Source organism: Ursus americanus, chromosome 8 (assembly GCF_024610735.1).
Source record: "Ursus americanus isolate L20-20 chromosome 8, mUrsAme1.1.p, whole genome shotgun sequence".
Lineage (NCBI taxonomy): Eukaryota > Metazoa > Chordata > Mammalia > Carnivora > Ursidae > Ursus > Ursus americanus.
Window position 1 is genome coordinate 53,874,311 of NC_142134.1, and position 22,358 is coordinate 53,896,668.

Genomic DNA, 22,358 nt, shown 5'->3' on the forward strand with positions numbered 1-22,358 from the left:
TTCTATGTGCAAACTTAAACTGGAGCAAAGTAGGAAGTTTTTCTCTCCTGGTGGAGTTCGCACACTAGGGCTAAAACTATTCATGACAACAGTTCCTTCAACTACGGTATTTTTAAATTTGAAAATGTACTGCTGTATGGTTTTATGTGACTTTGGAAGGAACGCAAAGTACATTTATGGGATCAGTCTTGCTAATTCAATTTCAAACTCTTCCTTCCCCAAACTAATGGGCAGCTTTCCTGCGTAGGAGAGCGCTTCAGTAATCAATATGGGCTGCTTCCTCTCTCTGAGCAATTGCAAAAACCTGTGTGTGTTTTCTGAAGCATTTTCTTACCTTGCCAGTCTTCTGACCTCATCAGACCTATACTGGGGCTGTTCTGCGGATCCTTTCCTTTCTTTATGCCAGAGGCGCCCCCAAAACTGACATCCCAAGGCTAAAATCCCAGCAGGGCCCTAGGACTTTACACAGTTGTGCAATGGTTAAAAACCAAACAGCAAATCCAGCCCTGAGCCCCTAGGCTGGGGTGTGGCTTCAGGTTGGCTGTGGGGCTCAGGGCTATTGCTTAACAAAGCCAAACACTCAGCACTAACTGCTCCCAGGTGTGGTGATTACAAATTAAATACAAGGACCTATGTACCTCCCCTTGCTGGGGACAGGAGTGAAAACAGGAAATCCCTTTAGTCAAAGCTCTCTGGGGTCAAATATTACAGTGCTTTTCAACTATTAGCATTCAAGCAGTACTTGGAATAAAAACAAACCGAGTCCTAACTTCTGTCTCCCTGGCGTTGATAACCGACGTGATTAAATTTGGTGGTAAAGGACAAACTGGATTAAAAAAATTCTGAAGCGAAACCAAATATTACCATTCATATGTATAAATTATGATTCATACATGATGCTTATCGCCTGATGAAGCTTAATATATCTTGGAACCCAGGCTGCGAACTGACATAAAAAGAAAACCATGCAAAATGTATAGAACATTTCCATTACTCATTGCAAACCTAAATTGCACGGAATGATTTCAAGGGAGCCAGGCAGTGTTTTAAATGTCATTAGGTCTTTTAGTCCTTTGAGGCACCTTAGAATTTCAAAGCAAATACAGAATCCTCAGGCCCAAATATTTTAAAAGATATTGCCATAGATTCTAATCATTAAAAAGTATTTATTCTACACCCACACATACCTATATGTATCTAGCACCGTGGTAGCCACGGTGGAAAAATAAAAATGTGTATGTACGACCTACTCTTTCCAAGAATTTCATAATGTGATTAAGAAGCCAAATCCAACACATGAAAGCAACGTGAAGGTAACTGTACGTCAAATATGGCCCCGGATACCGATGTGATAGTAGGGGTCAGTCCTCAACTCAGCTCTGCCTGCGGCCACTCTGGCTAAGAGTTTACGGGTCTCTTTTGCTTTGATGTCTATAGTTAACTTCACCGTAAACAGTATGATATAAATGTTTAGCTTATTCAACGCTAGGGGTAGTAAGAATTTTACACTCCAGGGGTGATCAACTGGTATCTAATCAGGAAGACTACACCAAATGACTAAGATACTAATTTGTGAATAGGCGTAAGTGGGTTTTCACTGGTGAAATTCATGGCTTACTGATCAGGAAATTCAATGTGAGAAAGAGACGCTATCTGTGGGGTTTGAGGTTTGCAGGTGGTGTTCCCTGGCCCTGTGTGAACAGGGAGTGCGAGTTTAGCGAAGCTAGCAGTCTACACCCTTGAGCGTGTTGCCTGAAGCCGGATTCCTGGTCCAGTAGCCGGCCAGTGGATTACCTGATTTCTGGTGTCTGATGCTGACTCCAAGAGTAACAGAATACTATGTCTGGAATACTGTCAGGTCTGACTCAAGGATTTTTTCTGCAGGTTGGTGGGAGGAGAACCTGAAAAATTAGAGCACTGGGATTTCAAGTTTACAAAATGGATTGATGTATTGTTCTGTGCTGGCTTGCTAGTAAACGTGGTTTAAAAATACGTGTGTGGGGACTTTGGTCTGAGACTTGCTCTCATTAGGTCTTGGCAGGGATGATGTTGGAGAGTGGCTAATTCTCACCCACTTTCAGCTTTCCTGTGGCTGTTATTACCTATATTTGATCTAATTTAGTTTGATTTTTCAATGTTGGGAAGACCTATTTTAAAGTGAAGTGCAATTTTGGCCCCTACTAACTGGCTATGTGGCTGACCATAAATCCTTTGGGTTCAATTTTACTCCCACCAAATGACATTAACAACACTTACCTCCCAGGGATACTATAGAAACTAAAAACAATTGTGTACACACCCCAGTTAGCTACTCATTGCTAGTTTCCCTCCTCTGCATTACTATCCCATTGCTGTCCCATTACTGTCGCATTTTCCTGTCCTAAAGGCAATATACAAATGTTTGCAGAGCTGAAATGCATAACCTCTATTTATTGTCCAATTTTAGTGTTTTTGGATTGAACAAATTTTGGAATTGTTAATTTGGCACCTATAATTACTCCATCTTAAATCTGGATGCCTTGAATCATCAGAGAGGCTGGAGTCCTCTGGCCTCTACCTTCTCTTCTCTTTTCTAGTACCCAGCATCCCTCTTTACCCTTCTGGAACCAAATTCTGCTGCTTCACACCTCTTGGACTCTCCAAGAGTGACAACGGCTTTGGCCTCTCTCAACATCACTCATCACTTGCCTTAGACACACTTAACAAGAGGGTACCTAGTTACCCTCCATTTCATAAAAAAGCCCTCTCTTCACTAAGCCATAGAAGGTGAGAAACGACAGCAGGACGGTTCTTAGGTGTGGTAACCAGTCTCCCTGCTGGCCCCCCGTGGTACTTGCCTCCCGATTCACACCCCTGCATGGTCCCCTTCCCACACTGAACCAGGGCTGGCCTGTGTGGCCAAAGCAATATGGCAGGAATGGCAGTGGGTGGGTAAGTCAAGTCTAGGTTAAGAAGAGCATGACAGTTTCTGGGATGCTCTCTCACGTTGCTCAGTCTGAGGGAAACCAGCTGCTCTGCTCTGAGGACACGAGCAGCAGAGAGGCCCCTTGGGGGAGGAACCGACTTGAGCCCCCTTGGCAGTGGGCAGTGTGTGCACCAGTCCCAGTCAAGCCTCAGTGACTGAAGCCACAGCTGATGACCGACTGCAACCTTATGGATATCCTGAGCCAAAAAGGCCACCCGGGGCCACTCTCCATTCCTCACCCACAGAGACTGTCCGAGATGACGTCGACCGTTGTTTGAAACCACTACTTTGGGGAGAACTTACACCGTAATTAACAGCCAACACATTAAGAATGCCCTTCCTGTTCTCAAATGGCCTCATGCTGTCGATTTTAAAGAAGGAACTCACTTGTTACTTGACTGGTTACTCCTTTTGCCACTTTCTCTTTTGGAAATGTAAATGCTAATTTACCTGTGAGGGAAGTGCTAAGGGCTAAATATTTGTGTCCCAAGTTCACAGGTTGAAGCCCTAATCCCCACCTCCATGGTATCTGGAGGTGGGGCCTCTTTGGAGGTGATTAGGTTTAGATAAAGTCCTGAAGAGTGAGGCTGCAGGAAAGGGTTAGTAGTGCCCTTACAAAAGGAAGAGACAAGTTGCGCAGGAAGCAAAGAAACGCCATGTGAGCACAGAACCCAGAAGAGGACCCTCCCCAGGAATCTGACCAAGCTGGGATCCTGATCTTGCCCATCCAGCCTCTGGAACAACGAAAACAAAACTTTTCGTTGTTGAAGCCACCCAGTCTATGGTGATCTGTTGTAGCAGCCCCAACCAAGACACGTGCATGTAACACACGAGTGTGCAATTTCTGTTTACTCGTGGAGGAAAACATAGACAGCATATAACCCTCCCGTTGGTCTTAACTCTACACAGAACGTTTGGAATATTTTTGCCCCCTCCCCTGCCCCCGCAAATTCATATGTGGAAACCTAAACCCCCATGTGATGGTATTTGGAGGTGGGACCTCTGAGAGGTGATGAGGTCATCAAGATAGAGTCTGTATAACATAGGTCCTAGAGGGCTCCCTCCCCCCTTCTGCCAGGTGGGGTCATGGGGAAAACATGGCCATCTGTGAACCAGGAAGTAGACCTGCACCAGACCCAAATCTCCTGGTGCCCGGATCTTGGACTTCTCAGCGTCTAGAACTTTGAGAAATACATGTGTGTTCCTTATGGGCTGTTCAGTGTACGGTATCCTCTTCCAGCAGCCCCAAAAGACTAAGATGGTCTTACATGAAGACTGCAAACTCCAATGACAATGCAAAGAATGGACGGTTCTTTGTGCCTGTTGGGCACACAAGGGTAAAGTTGTGCCAGTGAGGTCACTGATAGCGATTGTTTTATTACACAAATAATACAGTCCTTGCAAAAGAATTAGAAAATCCAGATGAAGCTAAAGCGTCATAAATACCATTCAAAGACGGTCATCGTTGACTGTAGTTACGTCTGGCCTTTTTATCTACTTAAAATGATATCATGACTATTTTCCATATCAGAACATATAAAACAAGCACTTTATAATTTTTAATAGCTAGATTATAATTCTTAGAATGGGAAGCTCTGGACAATTTTTTACATTAGCCTATTAAAAGTCATTACCGATTTATCCTCTTGTAGGCAAAAAAGTACCCATTTCCCACAAGGAACACTGGCTATCATGGTTCCTTAAATTAATTTCTAGAAAGTCAAAATGTAATGATCTGTTAGATTTGTCAACAAATATTTGCTAAGCATGTGAGGAGAGGATCTTAAATATAGGACACCTTGTGAATTGTTCATTCCACTACAGTGTGTCATGAGAGTATCCATGTGTGTCTGGCCAGTGGGACTGACACAGGACTGAGCCATGTGAGCTGCTGGTATGATTTAGGCCAGTGGGTGTCCAGATGGGGTGCTCGTAGTACTTGTGCAAGTTACTAAGGTAAAACACTGGGGATTGGGAGAAAAACATTACAGCTCCTATTGATCATTGTTTATCTCATCTTTTAAAAATGTCTCCTCAGTGTATAACATTGTTTAAAAAATATCAGTATAGCGTATGTGTATTATACAAACATACACATGTGCCAGACTTTTTACTGATACGTTGCATGGTCCAAACACTGAAAACACTGATTTAGATCACTGCTTCCCAAACTGGAATGTGTTCAAGAATCTCTCGGGCATCTTGTTAATATGCAAGTTCTGATTCTAAAAGTTTAGGGTTGGGTCCAAATTCTCTTTTCAACAAGCTCTCAAGTGATACCACTGCGACTAGTCCACAGACCCACTCAGAGGAGCAAGGATTTAGATCACTCTTCCTCTGGCTTCCATGGTACCATGTGCTCACTTCATCAGAGATCTTGTCACAAGGACCCAGAGTCTGTACTCAAAAACTTCCTTTGAACAAACAAGTAAACGATGAATACAAATGACAGGACTGGATTCCAGCCAGTCGTGTATGTGTTCTCAGTCCTCAAATTCTGTTATGGACGGAACGTGTGTGTGAGCTCTAAATTCACACGTTGAAGCCCTAAACCCCCCAGTTTGCTCTATTTGGAGAAGGAGCATCTAAGAAAGCAATTATGGTTAAATGAGCTCGTAAGGGTGGGGTGCTGGTCTGACAGGATTTGTGCCCTTATAAGAAGAGACACCAGTGGGCTCTTGCTGTCTCACTCTCCATGCACAAAGATTAAGGCCACATGAGGACACAGCAACACAATGGCCGTCTACAAGCCAAGGAATAAGGCTTTCGCCAGAAACTGAACCTCACTGGGATCCATTTCCTTGGACTTTCTAGGCTCTAAAAATTTGAGAACACAAATTTCTTTTTTTTTTTTTTTTTTTTAAAGATTATATTTACTTATTTGACAGAGAGAGAGAGAGCGCACAAGCAGGGGGAGCGGCAGGGAGAGGGAGAAGCAGACTCCCCGCTGAGCAGGGAGCCCGACACAGGACTCCATCCCAGGACCCTGAGATTGTGACCCAAGCTGAAGGAAGACATTCAACCAACCGAGCCATTCAGGAGTCCCCAAATTACTATATTTTAAGCCACCCAGTCTCTGATCTTTTGTTATGGAGGCCAAGCTGACTCGTACAACCTGTGTGCACTCCCTCAGCAACTGGGAGCAGACAGGCAGAGCAAGCTTTGGAATCAGACTTTTCAAATCAGGTGCTGGCTTATGGTGAACATAAGGAACTTACTTAACCTCTCAGAGTTTTTGTGATCTTAGTTGTAAAACATAATGAGATCCATTAAAACATAACGAGAAATCAGTGATTTTCTGGGGAGAGAGGTTACTGGCCCACGGGGGACACTTGGGAATATGGGAAGAACATCTGGAAATGTGTGAGGGGATTCGTATCTTAGTGTCTCAATGACAGGACACTAATGGCATTTAATGCTTATGTGTAACCAAACTGTAATGCTCGGGCTTGTCCAACAGCAAATTCCCTTGTTCAAAATGCCAGTTGTACCCCACTGAGGAAACAGAAAAAATTATAAAGTGACTCTGGCAGGCGACAGATGCCAGTCATCACTTTCTTGACACGATCTGTAGTTAAAGGAATAGTTTCTCTCACCTGTAAAAATTCCCAAGCCATTTTATAAATGAAACACAGTCTCACACTGTAATCACTCATGTCGTGATAAATCGCTCTCGGTAGAGCGCGAGGGGAAAGACAGAGAATCTGCTCCAGTGCCACGGACCACAGATACGCAAGGAAGTATTTGTTGATGAAGCCCAGGATGATTGTTCAACTCATATGTTAAGAAGTGAGAGAGAAGAAAAATTTATGGTCACAAGTAAATTAGGTTTTTTTCTGATAAACAATTAAAAACTTTTTTTAATTTTTTAATTCCTGTAATTCATCACTAATGAGAGTGGATAATTACATGTTCTTGGACCTCTGTGTGGTTAATATGCTGGTAAATACTATCTTTATTTATTTATTTTAAAGATTTATTTATTTGAGAGAAAGAAAGAGATGGAGAGGGAGAGAGAGAATTCTGAACAGACTCCCTGCTGAGCACAGAGCCAGACTCAGGGCTCGATCTCACCACCCGGAGATCATGACCTGAGCTGAAATCAAGAGTCAGAAGCTCCACTGACTGAGCCAGGCGCCCCTACTATCTTTATTTGAATATGTACTGGTAGAACATCAGGTAAAGACAGTGGATTAAACGTACTCATCAATTTTAGTCTACTCCTGACTCTTATTAAAACTAAAATAATTTGGGGTGCCTGGGCGGCTCAGTCGGTTAAGCATCTGCCTTCAGCTCAGGTCATGATCCTAGGATCCTAGGATGGAGTTTGGCGTCAGGGTCCCTGCTCAGCGGGGAGCCTGCTTCTCCTTCTCTTCCTGCCCCACCTCTGCTTGTGCTCTCTTGCTTTCTCTCTCTGTCAAATAAATAAATAAAATCTTTAAAAAAACCTAAAATAATTATATATATGTATATATATATATATATAGAGAGAGAGATATAGATATATCTTTTTAATAATAGAATCAGGAGAGGTGACAATAACAGCATTTTGCAAGCTAGAAAGCAGGTGAATAGTGACCAGTCACTCAGTGGACCTGAGACAGCTGGGCCAGAAACTGGAAGTGGGCCAGATGTGCCCTGCCAATTTACACTGCATGGTCCTCAAAAGGCTCAGCGATTGGTGGCGGCAGGTGTCTCAGGCAGACAGGGAGGCTAAGGCCAGAATGGCAGTAGTGGTTGAACTATGTTTAGGAAGCAGTGACACCCTCTGTCTCCTGGGTGACAACACCTACTCTGTCAGTAGGAGCCTGGAAGTTTATCCTGCGGTGCGGGCAAAGCCAGAAGGTCTCTGAATTGGGGCACGTGCCAGGCAATGTTCAGGGTGGGATACTACATTAAGATAAGATTCCTCTGGTCTATGTCCCACTCTCATCGCCCAAACACACACTGGCAGACAGGCTCTTACCCTCCAGGCAAGAGCTTGGAGGAGTTTTCTTAGAGGATGTGACTAATCCATGAGGAAAGCCCTAAAGATCCTGACACTAGAAGTTTCCCAACAACTGGCCTGGCCGGATTATTACAAGTCACCATCAACGAGCACTCCCTCCCCCGCCTCATCCCCTTCATGTTCAAATCAGTTTTCAGTTTTCTGCTCTTACATATGAGAAGGACACCAATGATTATCAAATAGCTGGGGAAAACCAGAAACAATCTAGAGGGATCAGGAACTATGGAGGAAAAAGAAAATTTCAAAAATTGTTTTTAAAAACCTCATGCAGGTTGCCCCTGGGTGGCTCAGTTGGTTGGGTGTACGACTCCTGATTTCAGCTCAGGCCTTGGGATCAAGTCCTGTGTTAGGCTCTGTGCTCAGTGGGGAGTCTGCTTGAGGATTCTCTCTCTCCCTCTCTACCCTCCTCCCTCCTCCGCTTGCACTGCTCTCTAAAATCAGTCAGTCAATCTTGGGGGAAAAAAACCCCTTACGGACATGAGAGAATACACTGTATCATGAAGCAAGAAAATGATGCCGTAAGAAAAGGGCACTCAGAAAACAAAACCAGAAAACCTCTTAGAAATTAAAAACATAAACACCTCAGTTGAAGTGATATAACACCTGACATAAAACTGACAGAATCATGAAACATCCTGAGAGAATATTTAGACAACTAGTAAATATTTTAGTGTTGGATGAATAGTTAAGTGTAAAAAACACACACTCAAGAGAAACAAACATACAAAAATAAATAAGTAAAAAGAAAATTATTAACTCTTGGGATAAGTTGTGCAAGAAAAAATATAGTTTAGTATAGGCCCCATTTCTGAAGAGCATAAACAGCCGACCCTTGAACAATACAGTGTTCAGAGGCATTGGCCCCCCGTGCAGTTGAAAATCCACGTATAAGTTTTGACTCCCCCAAAACTTAATTACTAATAGCTTACTGTTGACTCGAAGCCTCACTGATAACTTAAACAGTTGATTACCACATGTCACATATGTTACATGCATTGTATAGTGTATTCTTACAATAAAGTAGGCTAGAGAAAAGAAAATGTTATTAAGAAAATCAACGCGAAGAGAAAATACATTTACAGTAGTGTACTTGTCAAAAAAACCCCTGCATACAAGTAGACATGCATAATTCAAACTCATGTTGTTCAAAGGTCAACCGCACAAAGTAAACCTTGAATGTTTTTCTTTCTTTTTTTTTTTTTTTAGAGTAGGCGCCGTGCCCAGCATGGAGTCCAATGCAGGGCTTGAACTCACGACCCTGAGATCAAGACCTGAGCTGAAATCAAGAGTCAGACACTCAACTGACTGAGCCACCCAGGCAACCCAAAACCTTGACTATTTTTCTAATCAAAACCAATATATAACTATATTGTGAGGATAGAAATGGATTGTGCATGGTGTGGATAAGAAGAATAAAGAGCCAAGACCTCATCTTCTGTAGGGGAACGTCAATGTACGATGCCCCAAACTAAAAACATCAGGAGGTGGCAACACTTCCTTGCCATTAAGATATGTGGACATAATTCCAGGCTAAGAGTTGAAAGTGGTTTCTTTGGGGAAGAGGAACTGAGGAACCGGAGAACTGGGACCTGTTCTTTCCCTTGAGAACCCTTGTAGAATAGCAGCTCCTTTCACTGTACCCTACTATATAGCTTTGACAAAAAATTAAAAAAAATAATTTTAAGTATATAGACAGTGAACATGTGAGTGATTTTTCAAAATAGTATCTATGTGATTTTGGTAAATAATATTTTGGGTGTTCATTTTCCTTTTTTATAAATTGAAAGGCTTGCATTAAATAATTTCTAAGATCCCTTGACCCCTACGTGTGCATTTTTTCTTTGAACATGTTTCTGTACTTGTGAAAACAAACCCATAGAGATCTGATGACCAACTGTGGAATTCCTCTGATTATTCTGATCATTAAAAATTAGTATGCATTACCCACATCTCTACAAAGGCACGATCTGATCGTATCAAATGGGGAATAAAGTGGCACAACCATCTATCCATTTGTAGAGAAATACCCGAGGCTGCATTTCTGTCTTTCTCTGCCCATGTGAGAGCAGACACAGGAAGAGACTAAAGTTCCCTGATATTTAGACTCTGGCCTGTGACGCATGGTGGTGCTGACCTAAAAGTTAATATTTAATCTTAGTGGGTTAAACTCAGCTTGAGAACTTGGTGGGGGAAAAAGAGAGGAAAGCCCTACAAATTCGGGTAAAAATTTGTGCTAAAATCAATGTTAGTCTTCGTAGCATAGCCAAGTCACTCACATTCTCTCTAGCACATGCCATGGAAGACCATGGCTAGGACTATAAACAAAACCAACATTAATATGGGGAGGGTGGGTAGAGAGCTCTGAATTAAAGAGAAAAACAAAGACTGCCCAGTTCAAACCTTTTCTTACTTCCTAGCTTTGGTAGATTAATCATCTAATCTCTCTATGCCTTGGGTTCTTCATCCATAAATTTCAAATAGTAATACAATTTCATATGGTTGTTAGGATAATTTTATGTGTTAACACCCGCAGAGCATTTAAACAGTACCTCAATATATCTTCTCTGAAAAGAGATGCAAAGAACATAACGGATTCACAAGGGCCTTGGATTCATGGCATCCACTCTCTCTTTCTTTAAGAATTGTAACCTGGTCTTTAGAATAAAAGAAGACTCAAGAGGAGAGAATGTCCCATGACAGATTTGGTTAAGTCAACCTCAGAAAGTCAAGGAACATATTGTTCATTGACTATAATAATCCTGTTTGGTAAAATCTCGATTTACTCATTTGCACTAACATTTTGATCGGACAGTAAAGCTTTCCCTTGGTTGCCAGATGTATTGGACACTCTGGATTCATGGACAAACTCATGCTAGTGCCAAGTCAAGGAGTCCAACGATTGCTTTAGGGACACCCTTTCATTCTCTTTTGTTATCCCTGGTCTTCAATAATATTTCACACACAAAGAAGATGCCCAGTAGATCTGATGAATTAAACATGGAAAAATACATTGGTGTGCCTCTCATAGTAAAAAATTACATAACCATACCTCACAGTTACTCACAATTTTTTCATCAAAGAACATAGCCTCATTTTTCTCATTCGTTTTGTTTACACTAAAACTTGTATAGGTTGAACCACTATATTAAATGGAACATTACCATATCATAGCACGATGTGTATGATGTACCTTAAGAAAATTAATAAAGAAGACTGTCATCCTAGGGAAGTGGTACTCTTAAATGGTGAGCTATTTTTGCCTAAAAACTCCCAAAGAGCTGTAGCAAAAATTAGACATAAAAATAATATGAAACAAACATTTCTCCCCTCTGCCCAAAATGAGATCATAGGATATATATGAATTTAGTATATAAAAAATATAGAATTTTGAATCCATGGATTTTATTTACTTACTACGGTAAGAACACTTAATATGAGATCTACCCTCTTAGCAAATTTTAAGAGAACAACACAGAATTGTTAACGATAGCAGATCTCTAAAAACTTATTCATCTTGTAAAACTACAAGTTTATACCAATTGAACAACTCTTGAGTTCCCCCTACCTCCAGCCCTTCAGAGCCACCATTCCATTTTGTTTCTATGAATTTGACTATTTTAGATACCTCATATAAGTGCAATCATGCCATATTTGTCCTTCTATGACTGGCTTATTTCACTTCACTTAGCATAATGTTCTCCAGGCTCATTCTTAATATGGCAGGATTTCCTTCTAAGGCAGAATAGGATTCAACTGTATGTACATCTATGTTTTCCTTATCATTCATTCATCAATGAACATTTAGGTTGTTTCCACATCTTGGTTATTGTAAATCATGCTACAAAGAACATGGGGGTGCAGATATCTCTTTGTCATCTCAACTTCAATTCTTTTGGGTTATATACCTAGAAGTGGGATTGCCGGATCAGATAGTAGTTCATTTTTAAGTTTTTGAGGAACCTCCATACTGTTTTCCATGGTGGCTGCACTATTTTACATTCCCACCAATTCACGAGATTCAAATTTCTCTACATCCTCACCAACACTAGTTATATTTTGCTTTTTGTCAAAATGGCCAATCTAGTAAGTGTGAAAGGACATCTTATTGTGGTTTTGATTTGCATTTCCCTGATGATTAGTGATGTTAAGCATCTTTTCGTATGCCTGTTGGCCATTTGTATGTCTTTTCTGAAGAAATGTCCGTTCACGTCCTTTGCCACTTTGGTTGTTTGTTTGTTTATTTGCTATTGAGTTGTAGGAATTCCTTGTATATTCTGGATATTAATTCCTAATCAGATATATGGTTTGCAAATATTTTTTCCATTCTGTAGGTTGACTTTCTACTCAGCTGATTGTTTCCTTTAGTGTGGAGAATCTTTTTTGTTTGATGTAGTCCCATTTGCCTATTTTTACTTTGATTGCTTGTGCTTTTGCTAAATGTTCATATCCAAGAAATCATTGCTAAGACCAGTGTTTTCTTCTTGGACTTTTATAGTTCCAGGTCTTATGTTTTTATCTGTATTTCATTTTGAATTGACTTCTGTGTACGTTGTAAAATAAGGGTCCACATTCATTCTTTTCCATGTGGATATCCAGTTTTGCCAACACTATTTGCTGAAGAGACTATCCTTCACCACTGTGTATTCTTAGCACCTTGTCAAAGATAAGTTGACCATATGCTATGGACTAAATGTTTTGTGTCCCCCCCCCGCAAAATTCACATGTTGAAACCCAGTGTGATGATGGTATCTGGAGCTAGAGCCTTTGGGAGGTGATTACATCGTGAGTGCAGAGCCCTAATGAATGGGATTAGTACCCTTATAAAATAGATTCCAGAAGGCTCCCTTGCCCCTTACACCATGTGAGGTTATAGCCAGAAAACAGTTATGAACCAGGAAGCAGGCCCTCACCAGACACTGAATCTGATGATGCCTTCATCTTAGACTTTTCAGCCTCCAGAACCATGAGAAATAAACTTCTGTTGTTGATAAACCACCCAGTCTATGGTATTCTGTTATAGTAGCTCTAATGGACTAAGACACCCTATATGCATGAGTTTATTTATGGGCTATTCTGTTCCATTGGTCTATATGTCTGTTTTTATGCCAGTACTGCAGTGGCTTAATTACTGCAGCTTTGTGATATAATTTGATATTAGGAAGTGTGACGCCTCCAGCTTCGTTTTCCTTTTTCAAGATTGCTCTGGCTATTCTTGGACTTTTGTGGTTCCATATAAATTTTAGAATTTCTTTTCTTCTGTAAAAAATGCTACTGGGAATTTGACAGGGACTGCATTGAATCTGTAGGTCACTTTGGGAAGTATGAACATTTCAACAGTAGTAATTATTCTGATCCATTAACATGGTATATCTTTCCATTTATTTGTGTCTTCTTTAATTTCTTTCATCAATATTTTCATCAATATCAGTGTACAAGTCTATCACCTCCTTGGTTAAGTTTATTCATCAGTATTTTATTATTTTGATGCTACTGTAAATGGGATTGTTTTCTTAATTTTCTTTTTGGAGACGTTTGTTATTAGCATATAGAAACATGACTGAATTTTATACATTGATTTTGTATCCTGCAACTTCACTGAATTCATTTATCAGTTCTAACAGGCTTTTTTGTCTGTCTGTTTGGTGGTATCTTTAGGCTTCTCTACAAACAAAATCCTGTGAATTTTTATTACTGCTTCATAAATGGTGCTGGGACAATAGGTTATCAGGAAGAAGTTAGATCCTGAATTACATTATAGGAGAACAAAAAATTATCAGAGGAAAATACACGTGAATATTTATCTAATTTAGGAAGAAAGAGGACGTTTTCAATTACTAAAGGTCTGGGAAAAACATAAAGTAAAAGATTAATGGATTTACTTCTTATGTATAAGAAGTAAACATTATTTACCTTAAAAGACACCATTAACAAAAATGCAAGACCAAATGAAACAATATTTTGACACAGATGATAAAGCGTTACTATCCTTAATTTTAAAAGGATACTTAATTGGATATTTATTAAAGACACAAACAAAAAATAGCAAAGGACATGATCAATTAATAAAAGCCTAAAATAACAGCTAATGAATATGAAAAATTATTCAACTACAGATATAAATAAATGTAAATAAATGGATAACACTTTTGCCTAATAAATTGACATTTTTATTTTTTAAGATAATAGCCAGTGTTAAAGAGCCTTTAAAATATCAATAACTTTTGCTTCAAAATTCCAATTATTAGAGTCTAGCCAAAAAACATAATCAGAGAATCAGAGAGGTGAAAAAGATCTTTGAAAAAGGGTGCTCCATTTAGTTTTGTTTTTTTTTTTTAGTTTTTATTTTTAATACTATAGGACATTTTAAACAACTTTGGTGCTCAAAAACAGAAGTATCTTTAAATAAATAATGGTATATTCATAAATTGGAAAAAGGAAAAGTAGTATTAGGTGAAAAAAAGCAGATATGTATATAGAATGTAGTTTCAATTTCATTTTAAAAATTAATAAATGTGAATGTAAACACATATGTAAATAATCAAGAATATACCCAAATGAAAACAAAAGTCACCATGGGGTAGATAGAATGAATGTACAGTTTTTGTGCAAAAAAACCTGGGTTTTTTTTGCACAAAGAAAAAAATTTCATTTTAACCGCGAAGTATCCTTATTGGCAGACTCTACATAAAGACAGTATGCATTGTATGATGCTGGATAAGAATATTCTTCTAAAGCACATTTTGGTAAGAATTAATAATCATGATTTTTAAAACACCTGTCTGTCACACAGATTCAGGGAATACCTTGGAATACTGGGAGAGCTGTGTTAAGTTCTCCCTCCACATGTCTTTGTTCAATTTCTTCTTTATTATTATTTTTTTGCTTGTATTTGAAAGAATTATTTGACATATACAAAATCATAAGTTTATTTTCTGTTTGAAATTGTACCCTTGATCGAAAATTGGAAGAATACTTATTTTATGTTTTCTTTCTCCTTGAATGCATATCCTCATCATGATATTACCATGCAGTCCCTAATTTTTTTTGCTTCATTTATTTGGCTTATTTTTGCCTTGCTTTTTATTATTTATTTTCTTTGTCACATTTTGGATGAACAGCAATTGACGTTACTCCTTTCGGACTCAACCTAAAAGTCTCTGCCTTTTATTTATTTTTTTTAATTTTTTAAAAATATTTTTATTTATTTATTTGACAGAGAGAGAGGCAGGGAGAGAGGGAACACAAGCAGGGGGAGTGGGAGAGGGAGAAGCAGGCTTCCCGCTGAGCAGGGAGACCAAGGTGGGGCTCGACCCAGGACCCTGGGATCATGACCTGAGCTGAAGGCAGATGCTTAACCGACTGAGCCACCCAGAGGCCCCAAAGTCTCTGCCTTCTAACAGAGAAGTTTAAACAGTTTCCATTTATGCTATATGCTGAATCTCTCTTTTGTTATCTTATTTCGCCATTTTCTTAATGCCTTCTGGTTATTTCCTTTATTATCAGACTTCAGACTGCTTTTAATTTTTGCTTTGTTTTTAGTTTTCTCCAGCATGTTGCAAAGTATACGATGTGTTTTAAAAATCCTCCTCATGAAAGAAAATATTCTCTTTCTATCCTCCTCTTTAAAGAGTTATTTGCATAAACTGGTGCCCAAATGAAGTTCTAATGCGAGTTTTCAAGTGCAGCACTAATTGGGTCACTTTATAAAGGCAGCACTTATACGAATTATGAAAGGACAAGTGTTGAATTGGAAGCATCTTAGGTAAACAAGGACTGGACACTCTATCTCTGAGTGACAGGAATAAGGAGGGCAGGCTTGGGCGTACGTAGATGATTTCACTTTGGTATATTCGTATCTAAAGTGATTGATAAACATTCAAAAGTAGGTGTTCAGCTGGCAGCTGCATACATTGGCCGAAAGCTTAGGAAAGAGCTGCGGCCTTGATATACTCATTTCATAGTTATCAACAACATAGCTAATAAATAGGGCCATGAGACTGAATAAGAAAATAGAGACAGTGAGTATATAGAGTTAAAGAAAAACCTGATTCCTGAAGAACACCACTTAATGTTAAAATACAAAACAAAACAAAAAACCTAAAAACGAAGCAAAAAATCAAAAGAATCACAAAGGAGATTCACAAATTCCAGTCAGAAGAGTAGGGGGTAAAAAAAAAAAAGAGGGTTGACTCTATTCCTTGCCATGTCTTCTCACAAGACTTTCAGGATCCAGGGTTTCTGGCCAAGAAACAAAAACAGGATTGTGTATTCTGCAATGGATTCACATGAAACCTGGTAAGAAAATTTGGTATGACTCCAAGAGGAGACATTGGAGAAGAACCCAACTGGGTTTATAAGAACTGCCTAAATATTTATGCTATATTAAGGTCACGAGCATCTATCTCTCTGTATCAAGCTGAAAATACTACTACTAGCTGGGCAGTCAGATAAGTCTCATTGGGAAAATGGCTTTTTTCTCTTTGTTTCTATGCCTCTGTATTAGAAGGCTGGTTCAGTAATAAATATGTGAGATCTTTTGTTTGAAAATAATTAAAGAGAAGTAAGTGTAGTAATGGAAGCAGGTAAAGTGTTTTAGGGAGTAAGGATTTGCCAGTGTTGTTAAATGACATTCAAGGGTCAAGTAAGGAAAGGACTGTATAGGCATATCTCAGAGATATTGCAGGATGGGTTCCAGAACACCTCAGTAAAGCGAATCCTGCAATAAAGCAAGTGAAATGAATTTTTAGTTTCCCAGTGCGTATAAAAGTGATGTTTACCCCATATGTAGCCTGCAAAGTGTGCAACAGCATTATGTCTAAAGCCCCCATACTTTAACTAAGGAATACTTTATGGCTAAAAAATGCTAACCACTGGGGTGCCCGGGTGGCTCAGCTGGTTTAGCATCCGACTACTGATTTCGGCTCAGGTCATGGTCTCGAGGTTGTGGGATCAAGCCCCACATCGGGCTCTCTCTGTGCTGGGCTTAGAGCCTGCCTCCGATCGTCTCTCTCCCTTTCCCTCTGTCCCTCCCCGCTGCTCCTGCTCTTACATGAGTATTCTCTCTCTCTTAAAAAAAAATGCTAACCATTACCTGAGCTTTCAGCAAGTCATAATCACTGATCACAGATTACCATAACAAATACAATAATAATAAAAAAAGTTTGAAACATATTTTGAAACAAAATATGACACAGAGACCCAAAGTGAGAAAATGCTGTTGGAAAAATGGTGCCAACAGACTTGCTCCACACAGGGTTGCCACAAACCTTCAGTCCGTAAAAAAACACATCATCTGCAATGTGCAGGAAGGAGAAGGACAGTAAAGCAAGGTGTGCCTGTAAATGTCTCTTAGATTGAGCACCAAGGATGTAACTGGTAACTTGGAAAAGGCAAGTTTTTTGCAGTAGTGAATCTGGAGGCTAGACGGTGGTTGGTTAACCAGGAGTAGGAGGTGAGGAAGAGGAAACACTAAGCCTAACAACTCTTAGGGGCACCTGGGTGGCTCAGTCGGTTGGGCATCTGTCTCCGGCTTGGGTTGTGATCTCCAAGTTCTGGGATCTCCCCGCATCAGGTTCCCTGCTCAGTGTGGAGTCTGCTTCTCCCTCTCCCTCTGCTCCTCCCCCACCTTGCTCAAGCTTGCTCTCTCTCTCAAATAAGTAAAATCTTAAAAAATATATTAGAAAAAACAACAACAACCCACCCCTTAGAAGGAAGTGGTCTGTGAATGGAAGGTGAGAGACGAAGGAAGTAGGATTAAGGGGAGGACTGCTGACGTTGGGAGAGCTTCCAGATTATCTGGGTATGTTGGCAGGAGACAGTTGGAAGGAAGGAGCAGAGGACAGAGGAAAGTGCGTAAGTATTAAGGTCCCTCAGCAGGTGGAGGGAAGAGCCAAGTATTAAGGAGCCTTAGGTGGGAGATGGGGGGCGGGACTACGGTGGACCTTCAGGGACTCAGTGTCTTCATCTTCGGCACCTTCCCGTCCTGCGGGGGCTAGACAGAGGGAAGGAACAGCTCCCAGCCTCTCTCGCAGGAGGCTTCCCCACAGACAGATTCAGACAACCCTCCACGAGACGAGAAAGTGGAAGGAAGTGAGGTGGGGGGCGCACCGACACCACTTCTGCTTTTCTCTGCCTTTTTCTGCCGGCCAGTCCTCAGTGGGCACGCTGGGTCTCTCTCTGGTCCTGCTGCAGCGTGCAGGTGCTTTGTTGCTACCAAAAGGCACGATGCCGGGCACTGTGTTTTGGCCGAGGCGGAGCCATCAGGCGTGGCGTGACTGTGTGGCCACCACCCGTGGCCGCTCACCGGCTACGACCCGCTCAGACAGCGTTCCACTGCTCATGTCTAGTCCGCCTCCTTTATGATTGTGTAAAAGGAAGCAGGTTCCTGGAAGAGTCCGTTCTGGGGTGGCACTGTTTGTGTCATTGGGCTTGCTAGTCCAGGGATATGGCAGTAAGCAACCTGTTCCCTGGATGAGATTTCGTTTCGCCGGAAACAGCTAATGTAATTTCTGTTTTCTGCAAGTCAACTCTGGCAGCAAGGGACATCTATTCTTCTTTGAAAGAGGGAAGGAAGAGACGATGGGTGTAGATACAGATCAATGAGTTTTTTTGGTGACGGTCACCTCCTTGAATGTAGGAGTTTTTAAGCTGGGGTACGCAGCGCCCCAAGGGGTTCATGGATACAATTCAGGGCATCTGTGAACTTAAATGAGAAAAAGTTGCATTACCTCTTCACTAACCACTAACGAAAATTTGGCATTTTCTTCCATTCTGAAGGTAGGCATCAAACTACAGCCTCATGGGCAGTTCCCGTGACTTTGTCTCTAACAGAAATCACAGATGTTTGCGTATTACATTAAGAGCTGTTACAGATTTCAAAATACTGTTTATCCTCATAACTATCACAGTTATTAGACTTGCTGCTAGACCTTGTTCTTTAATGCATTTATAAAGAAGCACATATAACCATATCACAAGTTTTTAACCTCAGTAACTATATTTCTGTCACAATGTATTTTATTTTATGCATTTACAAGTATTATTCTGAGAAGGGGTCCACAGGCTTCAACAGACTGATAAAACAGCCCATAGCATAAGACATGTTAAGAAGCCTATTAAGAAGTCTTCTATTTTCCTTGTAAAGCAGGGTTTCTAAACCTCAGCACTATTTACATTTTTGGATGGATACTTCTTCCTTGCAGGGAACCAGTCTTTTGCATTGTAGGAATTTCAGCAGTCTTGTCCTGCTGGGGCCTGGCAGCATCCATCCTGACTATAAGACAATCAAAGACGTTGTCACTTAGGGGGCAAAAGGGACCGTGGCTAAGCACCGCTAACGTGAAGTAGGGTGAAGAGTGAGGGATGGAAGGTGACCGGGTCTGAGATCTGATCAGAGAGGTTTAAAATGGATGCAACAGAAGATGACAGAGAACTGCAGGGAAAGATGTAGTTAAGCAATGCTGAGGGACTAAGAGAATTCCGCAATTAGCCCATGGATAGAAGGAAGAGGTTCTCAATTTGCTTTTCTCTGCTTGACATACACGGTGAATAATATCCAAATGATGGAGAGTCTACTATCACTACAGTATTTGTGCAGTAGAGGCTACTTAAAAACGAGAGTTACCTACAATCCAAAGAACTGTCTCTCCCACCAATGCCCCATATACCAACATGTCTTAACACAGTGGTTGGGATATGCACCATCCACAAGCAAAAGGATGAGAACATCCAGAGTCTAAAAACAACTGTTATTGCCCCTTGTTCTGCTAGTGTATATGGAAAAGAATATTCTGGACTTGAAAGTATTGCGAGTTGCTACTCCGAGAAAATCTGAGCCCAGGAGGCATGGATATGAAGGATATGGAGCAACCTTATGATTCAGCAATCTGACTCCTAGATATTTACCCAAGAGAAAGGAAAACATATATATCCACATAAAGACTTGTCCCAGAGTGTTGACAGCAGCTTCGTTCATAATAGCCCCAGACTGGAAATGATTTCAATGTCCATCAACAGTATAATACACTGAAATACTATAAATGAAGTACTACTGAGCAATAAAAAAGAATACGCAGCATCATGAATGAAACTCAAAAACTGTGAGTAAAAGCAGCCTTCCACAAAAGAGGACTCGGGATTGTATGATTCATTTATTTGAAGTTTTGAGCAAACTAATCTCTGGTGATAAAAAAATCAGAAGAGTGTCTAACTCGATGTAGGTGGGGACAAGGACTGATTTTGAGGGGATAGGGGGACTTTCCTGGGGCGATATTAATGTTCTCCATATATCCTGATAGGGAGTTGGGGTACACGGTTGCACGCAGCTGCCCAAACTCACCAAATTTCACCCTTAGACTTGTGTGTTTCAATGTAACTGATACTAGAGGAACAAGTTGGGGAGAGGGAAAAGAAAAAAGAGAACCATAAATAAAAACTGAACTCATGGTTAACGAAATACATGCTGTAATGTTTGAAACGAATTGATGTCGGCAGTACCCTGAAATAGTTTAAACAATGCAGTTAAAAAAACGGGTTGGTGGACAGCGAGCTGGTTGAATGTGTGATAAAGATGTAAAATGTTAATGGCAGATTCTAGATGCTGAGCGTGGTTCGTGAGCCATTCTTCCAACTTCTCTGTAGCTTGAGTAATTTTCACACTGCGAAACGTGAACGTGTGTGGGTGAATCTCCTTTTGCCTTTTGAAGCATTCCATTCATCTATGGGCAAAGAAGTCTGCCTCAACACAAGCAAAGCATTTCATCGGGTTCTTGCCCTAAGTTAATGAATGGGTCCTAAAATGCCACACGCATCAGCTCCATCCAGGGACAACCAGTGTCCGCCGCCCCCACCATCTCTGGATCCCGGGAGCTCGTCCCAGGCACGGCGCTGATCACTTTACACGTTCTTGTCACGGAGAGAAATTAGCGGCTTTCTCGATTGTTTAACAAAAAGCTCTGGGCTGAGTCACATCTTCAGAAGTTCCAGACGGTCACAGACTAGAACAAGCAGATGTCCAAGAGGAAGATGACATCTGTGATGGTAGGTATTTTTAGGAGAACGTATTATTCAAATGTGTTGTGAAGCTACAGGGTGTGTGTGTATGTTTGGGTGTAAGGGGCTGAAGTGGGAGAAGGAAAATACATTTTAGAAAGAAGATACACACCGTAAGTCATAAAAAGGAACAGTAACTTGAACCCATAGGAATAAACCTGGTTCCTTTTCCCTTTTTTTCTGAAGCTCGTTTCCGACGCCGTAGGATCCTGTCACCTGGCAGAGCAGCATGACAAAAGCTGCCTGGATTTGGCAACTCCAGCCCTTTTGTGGCTTTCCCTTCTCAATAAACCTTTGACAAAGGTCGGGTGTTTGAAAGGCTGGGTTTTTCCTTGTTGGGTCTAAGCGTTTCTTGCTCAGCAGAGTGATTCAGTGTCTCTGAGGGTCAATAAATAAGTGGTTTCACTGAAGCTTTTCGGAATCTAGTTCCCTCCAGGCTGTGCGGTGGCGTGCCTGGGATTGCTTTGGTTTTGTGTGAAACTAGTAAATAAACAATGTAACTACCAGGCTGCCCACACCCACGACTCCCGCCACCTGCAGAGCCACGCATGCCAGGACAGAGCAGGGACAGGATACCTTCACCTCCAACCAGGAGTCAGAGGCTTTGAGCTTCAACGGAGACGACAGCCAAAATGCCAAGGCACTAATGTGGCTGAAGCCAGGTTTGAACTAGGAAGATCTTAGGAGCGCTGGCACAGCGGGGATAGGACTAGCAAGAATCGATGAATTAGGTAAATACCTACTGGGAACAAAACAGGAAGCCAGCCTTGAACAAAGACACCTGAGTCTCTTTATGAACTTTATTCTGAACTATGGCGAGAGGCCACATTCAAACTTGATTCACGAAACAGAGCCCATTAGTACTGGCTATGTATGGGGGGAACATACCAGAATTGGGCAAGCTAGAGCTGCCCCGTGGTGAACAACTTCAGGGAAATCTGTTCTGTTTTTTTTTTTCATGAACCCTCTGGTGCTGTCATCAAGGACAGAATGGTGGTTCTCTGGAAAGCCAGGCCAAACCATCCATTCTTGTCAAGCAGTCTATTCTTGACTGACGTGTAAACCAAGCGTTTTCTGCCTATCTTGTTGGAATAATACAAGGGATGCATTTCAGAAAAAACTCAATTAGTGATATCCAGGTTCCAGAAAGCGGCTGACAGACTTTGAGACTTAAGAGGACTGAGGGGGAAAAGGAATTTTGGCTCATTCCCTAACACAAACTGTCTATAATCAGCAAAGAAGCAGGCAGTTTTCATTGGTTCGTGATTCATCTGGGACTTAACTCCAATAAAGATGACGTGATGACATGTAAAAGCGTGGACGAAACTAGGTACA

At 41.0% G+C, this 22,358-nt stretch overlaps 1 protein-coding gene across 4 annotated transcripts in view; it reads right to left on the minus strand.

The window, feature by feature from the left end:
- The window catches only part of PGCKA1 (PDCD10 and GCKIII kinases associated 1), an 83,831-nt gene that overhangs the window by 35,770 nt on the left and 25,703 nt on the right, over positions 1–22,358 (minus strand). Inside the window, exon 1 of one of the 4 annotated variants that reach the window (XM_087864214.1) lies at positions 335–3,894. The exons of the other annotated variants lie outside the window; for them this stretch is intronic. The gene's annotated coding sequence lies outside the window, so the exon portion shown is untranslated. Of the gene's footprint in view, positions 1–334; positions 3,895–22,358 lie in introns of those variants that run through there. 4 annotated transcript variants of the gene reach the window in all.